The sequence below is a fragment of the Myotis myotis genome, unplaced genomic scaffold (genome assembly GCF_014108235.1).
Source record: "Myotis myotis isolate mMyoMyo1 unplaced genomic scaffold, mMyoMyo1.p scaffold_m19_p_10, whole genome shotgun sequence".
Taxonomy (NCBI): domain Eukaryota; kingdom Metazoa; phylum Chordata; class Mammalia; order Chiroptera; family Vespertilionidae; genus Myotis; species Myotis myotis.
The window spans coordinates 10,573,031-10,580,225 of record NW_023416314.1 but is presented as its reverse complement, the minus strand read 5'-3'; the positions used below and the strand labels follow the sequence as shown (position 1 = coordinate 10,580,225).

General features: G+C 34.8%; 1 pseudogene; it reads left to right on the top strand.

Annotated features, from left to right (window-relative positions):
• The first annotated feature begins 1,991 nt into the window (after positions 1–1,991).
• On the top strand, positions 1,992–3,066 carry LOC118664122 (annotated as a pseudogene).
• The last annotated feature ends 4,129 nt before the right edge of the window (positions 3,067–7,195 follow it).

The window sequence follows — 7,195 nt, the reverse complement described above, 5'->3', positions numbered from 1 at the left end:
AAGAAAGTGAGCACTTATATATGGAAGGTAAAATTAACTTTCACACTTTCAAAAATTTCCTTAAGAAAAAAAGTGGCAAGTATGATGTAAATGTGTCTTTCTTAAATTCTGAACAATAAAAAAGATAATATAAAAAGTTTGGTCAGAAAGGAAAAAAGCAAAATATTTATAATCCTAAAACCATTTTAAAATTTTTCTATATTCCATTTCTGTCTTCTAAAATAGTTATGATTATGGAGTTACATGAACTTTTATAGATTCTTTTTCTGACCTAGCATTTATGTTGCACATTTTTCTATGTAGCATTACACTCATGATTTTATTGGCTCAATAGATGCCAGTAAATGAATATGCATTTCCTCCCTATTGAATTTCTAGATTCGTGGTAAACTGAGGATGGCAAAGCTGACAGTTCTACTCTTAATATGAGCTCTTCATCAGCCACATTTCATACATAAAAATCAACACTGACCTAATAAGTGTTAACAATAATTGGCTGAAAAATATATATTGTTTCCCACCATTGTTTATAGTCTTGTAAAATTCAGTTCAGTATTTATAAAATTACACTAAATTTAAAATGTCTTGATGTGGGGTGGGGGAACAAGAGATAAACCAAAGAACTTATATACTTCTATAAATAGCCCATGGACATGGGCGATAGAGTAGTGAAGACCTGGGGAGAGGGGTAGGGGATGGGAGGAGAGGGAAAATGGGAGATATCTGTAATACTAGCAACAATAAAAAACACATTTAAAATAAATACATAAATAAATAAAAATAAAGTTTAGACAAAATTTACATACCACTGGAGAAGGAAATCTTTTCCTGTCATATAATGATTTCAAAAAAATGACTGAAATAAGCAGACTATAACATAGTGAAACATTTTTTGTTTTTTAAAATATATTTTTATTGATTTCAGAGAGGAAGAGAGCGGGAGAGAGAGATAGAAACATCAATGATGAGAGAATCACTGATTGGCTGCCTCTTGCACGCCCCCTACTGGGGATCGAACCTGCAACCTGGACATGTGCCCTTGACCAGAATCGAACTTGGGACCCTTCAGTCCACAGGCCGACGCTCTATCCACTGAGCAAAACCAGCTAGGGTACATTTTCTGTTGTTAATTACTGTTGGAAGACTCATAGGAAACACTGCTAAAGATTTGAACACATGAGAATTAGAACATATACACAGTGTTGGAGGTTTGCTGTAAAGAAGGCTAAAAGTTAAAATAATGTCTCAGCGTATGATGTTTGCTAAATTCGGTTTTCAGAATGCAGTAGCTTTTGCTGAGCAATAAAAGAAAATATATACTGAAGAAGACCTATTATTAAAGTACAAAATGCATTCTAGAAAAACTGTGTAAGTGTAATTACTGGTGATGCAACCAAATTAAGTAAATTTTATTTAAAAGTTGTTGTGGCCCAGCGGGTGTGGCTCAGTGGGTTAGTGTCGACCTCTGAACCAGGAGGTTCACAGTTCGATTCCTGGTCAAGGCACATGCCCAGATTGCAGGTTTGATCCCCAGTGTGGGACGTGCAGGAAGCAGCCAATCCATGATTCTCTCTCATCATTGATGTTTTTATCTCTTTCTTCCTCTCCCTTCCTCTTTGAAATCAATTTAAAAAAAAAGTTGTGGATAAAATTGTAAGTGTAAAAGAATATTTGAAATTAATTTATTGTATCATTAGTCTGTCTTTTCAGCAAACAAGTTGAAATCATACATTCAAAACTATAGGAGTTACTAATGTTACTGTGGTTACTTTTATGTTTTTCAAAAGGTCTTCAAATTATAGAGTATATACAGTGATAAATAAATAGGAAATTATCTTTAAAATGTTTTGTAACATAAATAAACTTCATGGACATTTTGTGCCAAGTGCTTAAGAGATTTGTCAAGTGACAGAGCATATCAGCTCTGTTTGCTGCCCCAGTTGTTCGCTAATGGAGCACTTACCATGCGCCACCTTCTCCATGACTTTATCGACGTCAGTGAGGAAGATCAAGATGCTGAGCTTTGAGCTTATCAGAAATCTAAAAGAGCTGGTATTCTTTTTCAAAAATATATTTTTATTGATTTTTAGAGTGAGAGCTGGAATTTCAGAAGAGAAATTACAGGTGGCCTTCCTGTAGATTTAGCTCAGATTACTGAAGCCTGTGATGTGTGTCTGAAGGAAGATGATAACGATGAGAGTGTGATGAGCAGCATGGTATTCCTCCTATTGATCCTGGAATTAGATAAGCAATAAGCCCTGATTGACAGCCTCTGTGAAAAGCTGGTCAAATTTCAGGAAGATGAATGCCCATCTCTGAGATTGCTAAGCAACCTTTTCCATGGTATGGATAAGAATACTCCTGTAAGATACACAGCATATAGCAGCCTCATTAAAGTGACAGCCTCTTGTGGGGCCATCCAATATAGTCCAACTGAACTGGGTCAAGTTAGAAAATGGATTTCTTACTGGAACATCATCACTGGGAAGAAGCACATTCTTTTTATGCTACTTTATGAGCTGCTTGTGGATTATAAGAAAAATGACACTGCTTCAAAAGTCACGGTCAAATTGCTAGGAAGTTACGCGGAGAACAATCCTTCCCAGTGCCCAGGGGGATTGTACGAGTATTGAAAGATTCAAATGCCTTTCTTTTTTAACATCTTCTTACTTTAAAACCCATCAATTTTTTGGAAGGTGAACTTATTCATGATCTTTTAACCACTTTTGTGAGTGCTAAATTGTCAGAATAATAAAGACTTCATAGATTCACTTGGATAACATGAACAGAATATGGCAAATAAAGAAATTTCTCTTGATATAATCCAATAGGAACTTCAGATTGGAGTTGATGATTCAATGAAGACAAAAATGGCCTACTGCAAAATTGATCAGACCCAGAGAAAAGTGATGATCAGTCACAGCACACATCAGACATTTGGAAAACAGCAATGGCAACAACTGTATGATGCTTAATGTCTGGAAACAAAAGTTGAACAAAGTGAAAAACAGACTTTTGAGTCTTCTGATACCTGAATCTTTATGGATAAATTTTGTTCTTTGGTGAAAAAATATCTAAATCATAGTAAAACATTAAACTGAAATTTGAAGGGAAAAAAGATAACTGTCAAGCAAATATAAAGGTGCATTGTTTATTTTTCTTTTATAAAAAGTTTAATTTTTTTAATTTCTGGAATTAAAATTAAAGTATACAAAATGCTACATAACAAATATTTTTAGAAAAACAAACACTAAATATTTACTTCAAGATGACACTTTAACAATAAAAAAGTAGCTGCTATTCAAAAGAAATTTGCACAAAGAGAACATTTTTAAATGGATGTTTAGAAATGTTTCCATCATTACTCGATTTTACGGCCATAAACAATGTGTTACCTATAAAACCTCTCTTATTTATATTCTTGAAACACTTAGAAACAGAATTTTCTAATCTGCTTAAAAATAACTAAGAACTATTTCTTTTTAATAAAGGGTTTCAGTGGATTTAACATGCTTATTACAAAAGTAATTATTTAATGATTTCTAATTTTTTTGTAATGTCAACAGACTGTCATGAGGGAAAATTGAAATTTCAACAAAACCAATTATCTATTGGTGGACAGTTTGGAAAATAGTAGAGTGATTCAGCCAATGGAGTAAATATTACATTTCGTTTCAGTCAAGTTATCTTGGTAAGATAACTTTTTCATGTATAACAAGCATTAAGCCAAATGTCAATCAACACATGAATGGAGTAACAATTTATAGTAATGAATGGAATAAAAGTAATTAATTATTAATACATGCAGCAACATGGATAAATCTCAAAATCACAGATCTGAGTAAAAGGAGCCACGAAAAAAAAGGGGGAGGGGGCGTATATACTGTGTGATTTTTAAAAAGTAGGATATTCAAACTGATTTATAGTGACAGAAAGCAAGCCATTGGTTATCTGGAGATGGGATGGAGGGAGGAAAGGTGTGCAAAGAGGCAAAAAGAAATGTTTATTATCTTGGCTGTGGAGATGATTTCAAGGGTGTACATATATATGTCACAAATTATCAAATATGCACCTTGAATATGCACAGTGTATCTTCTTCAATAAAGTTGTAAAAAAATAGTAAAATAACATAATAAGGGTTCCAGAAGGAGAGGAAGCAGAGCAAGGAACAGAAAACCTGTTAGAAGAAATAATGACAGAAAACTTCCCTTATTTAGAAAAGAAAATGTCGCACAAGTCCAAGAAGCACACAGCTTCCCAATCAAGATGAAATCTTAAAGACCAACACCAAGACAAATCATAGTTAAATTGGCAAACATCAATGACAAAGTAAGAATCTTAAAGGCTACCAGAGAGAGACAAAAAGTTACCTACAAGGGATCTCCCATTAGACTATCAACTGATTTCTCAACAGAAATGCATCAGGCCAGAAGGAAATGTAATAAAATATACAAAGTGATGCAAAGCAAGGGACTGAATCCAAGAATACTCTACCCAGCAAGGTTATCATTCAAAATTGAAAGTGAGCCGAAACCGGTTTGGCTCAGTGGATAGAGCGTCGGCCTGTGGACTGAAAGGTCCCAGGTTCGATTCCGGTCAAGGGCATGTACGTTGGTTGCAGGCACATCCCCAGTAGGAGATGTGCAGGAGGCAGCTGATCGATGTTTCTCTCTCATCGATGTTTCTGACTCTCTATCTCTCTCCCTTCCTCTCTGTAAAAAATCAATAAAATATATTTAAAAAAAAAAATTGAAAGTGAAATCAGGAGCTTCACAGACAAAAAAGGGCTAAGGGAGTTTATTACCACCAAGCCTATAATGAATGAAATGCTAAAGGGACTTCTGTAAAAAGAAGAAATAGAAAGGAAAAAGGGAACACAGGCATAAAAAATAAAAATGGTGATAAACAAGTACCTATCAATAATAACCTTAACTGTAAATGGATTAAGTGCTCCAATCAAAAGACATAGGGTAGCTGAATGGATAAGAAACATGACCTATATATTTGTTGTCTACAAGACACCCCCACCTCAAAACAAAGGATGCATACAGACTGATAGTGAAGGGATGGAAAAATATTTTTCAGGAAAATGGAAATGAAAAAAAGCTGGGGTAGCAAGACATATATCTGACAAAATAGACCTCAAAGAGAAGGCCATAACAAGAGAAAAGGAGGGCCACTTCATAATACTAAAGGGAGCAATTCAACAAGAGGCTATAACTCTGGTAAACATATATGCACCCAATACAAGAGCACCCACGTACATAAAAAAACTTCTGGAAGATATCAAGGGAGAGATCAACAGCAATACAATAATAGTAGGGGACTTTAATACCCCATTGACACCACTGGATAAATCCTATAGACAAAAACAGCAAAGAAACAGCAATCCTAAATGACTCACTAGATCAGATGGACTTAATTAACATCTTCAGAACTATTCACCCCAAAGCCACAGACTATACATTCTTCTCAATTGTACATGGGACATTTTCAAAGATAGACCACATATTGGGTCATAGGCAAAGTCTCTTCAAATTCAAGAAGATTGAAATCATATCAAGCATCTTCTCAGATCACAATGGCATATTAGAAATAAACTACAATAAAAACAATCAAAAAATCAAACACTTGGAGGCTAAATAGCATGCTATTAAACAATGATTTGGTTAACAAAGAGATCAAGGAAGAAATAAAAAGCATCCTGTAAACAAATGACAATGAAAACACAACAATCTAAAATCTATGGGACACAGTGAAAGCAGTGCTGAGAGGGAAGTTCATAGCTTTACAGGCCTACCTCAAAAAACAAGAAAAAATGTTAATAAATTAGCTAACTCTACAACTTAAAGAATTGGAAATAGAGCAACAAGAAAAACCCAGAGTAAGCACAATGAAGGAATTAAGATCAGAGCGGAAATAAAAGACATAGAGACAAAAAAAAAAAAAAAAATCAACAAAACCAAGAGCTAGTTCTTTGAAAGGATAAACAAGATTGATGAACCACTAGCAAGGCTCAGCAAGAAACAAAGAGAGAGGACCCAAATAAACAAAATCAGAAATGAAAGAGGTGAAGTAACAACCTACCCTGCAGACATAAAAAGGATTGTAAAAAAAAAAAAAAAATACGATGAACAACTCTACTCCAACAAACTGGACAACCTAGACTAAATGGACATATTCCTAGAAAAATACAAGCTTCCAAAACTCAATCAGGAAGGATCAAAAACCTGAATAGGCCAATAACTACTGATGAAATTGAAGCAGTAATCAAAACACTTCCAGCAAACAAAAGCCCTGGGCCAGACAGCTTCACAGGGGAGTTCTACCAAACATTCAAAGAAGAACTAAAATCTATCCTTCTCAGACTATTCCAAAAAAAATCAGGAAAAAAGCTCTTTTTATGAAGCCAGCTTTACCCTAATTCTAAAACCAGATAAAGACACTACAAAGAAAAAGAATTACAGGCCAATATCCCTGATGAACCCAGATGCTAAAATCCTCTTTCTGTGACTTCATTATTGGTGTGTAAAAAAGCCATAGATTTCTGGGTGTTAATTTTGTATCCTGCTACATTGCTGAATTCTAGCAAATGAGATCCAGCATTATATTAGAAAGGTCATACACCATGACCAAGTGGGGATGCAAGGCTGGTACAATATCTGCAAATCAATAAACATAACTCACATAAGCAAATTGAGACAAAAATCACAGAATCATATCAATTGATGCAGAAAAAGCATTTGACAAAATCCAATACCCTTTCCTGATAAAAACTCTCCGCAAAGTGAGAATAGAGGGATCATACCTCAACACAATAAAAGCCTTATATGACAAACCTACAGCCAACATTATACTCAATGGGCAAAAACTAAAACCATTTCCCCTATGAACAAGAACAAAACAGACAGGGATGCCCACTTTCACCAATCCTGTTTGACATAGTACTGGAACTTTCTGAGAGTAGCCCACCCGCGTAACTCCATGCACAGAACCCTGTCTACTGGTGTGTCATAATCTAAGAACTCTATTCAAACATATCCTTTTACAATATAAAAACCCATTCACTTTAGTTTCATGATAAAGTGAGTATGCAAATGCACTGATTGAAAGGCATTCTCATTCAATCAGTTGTTCCTGGCGCCTTCACCAATGAAGTTATAATGATATTTATATCCCCTGAGAAAGCATGAGA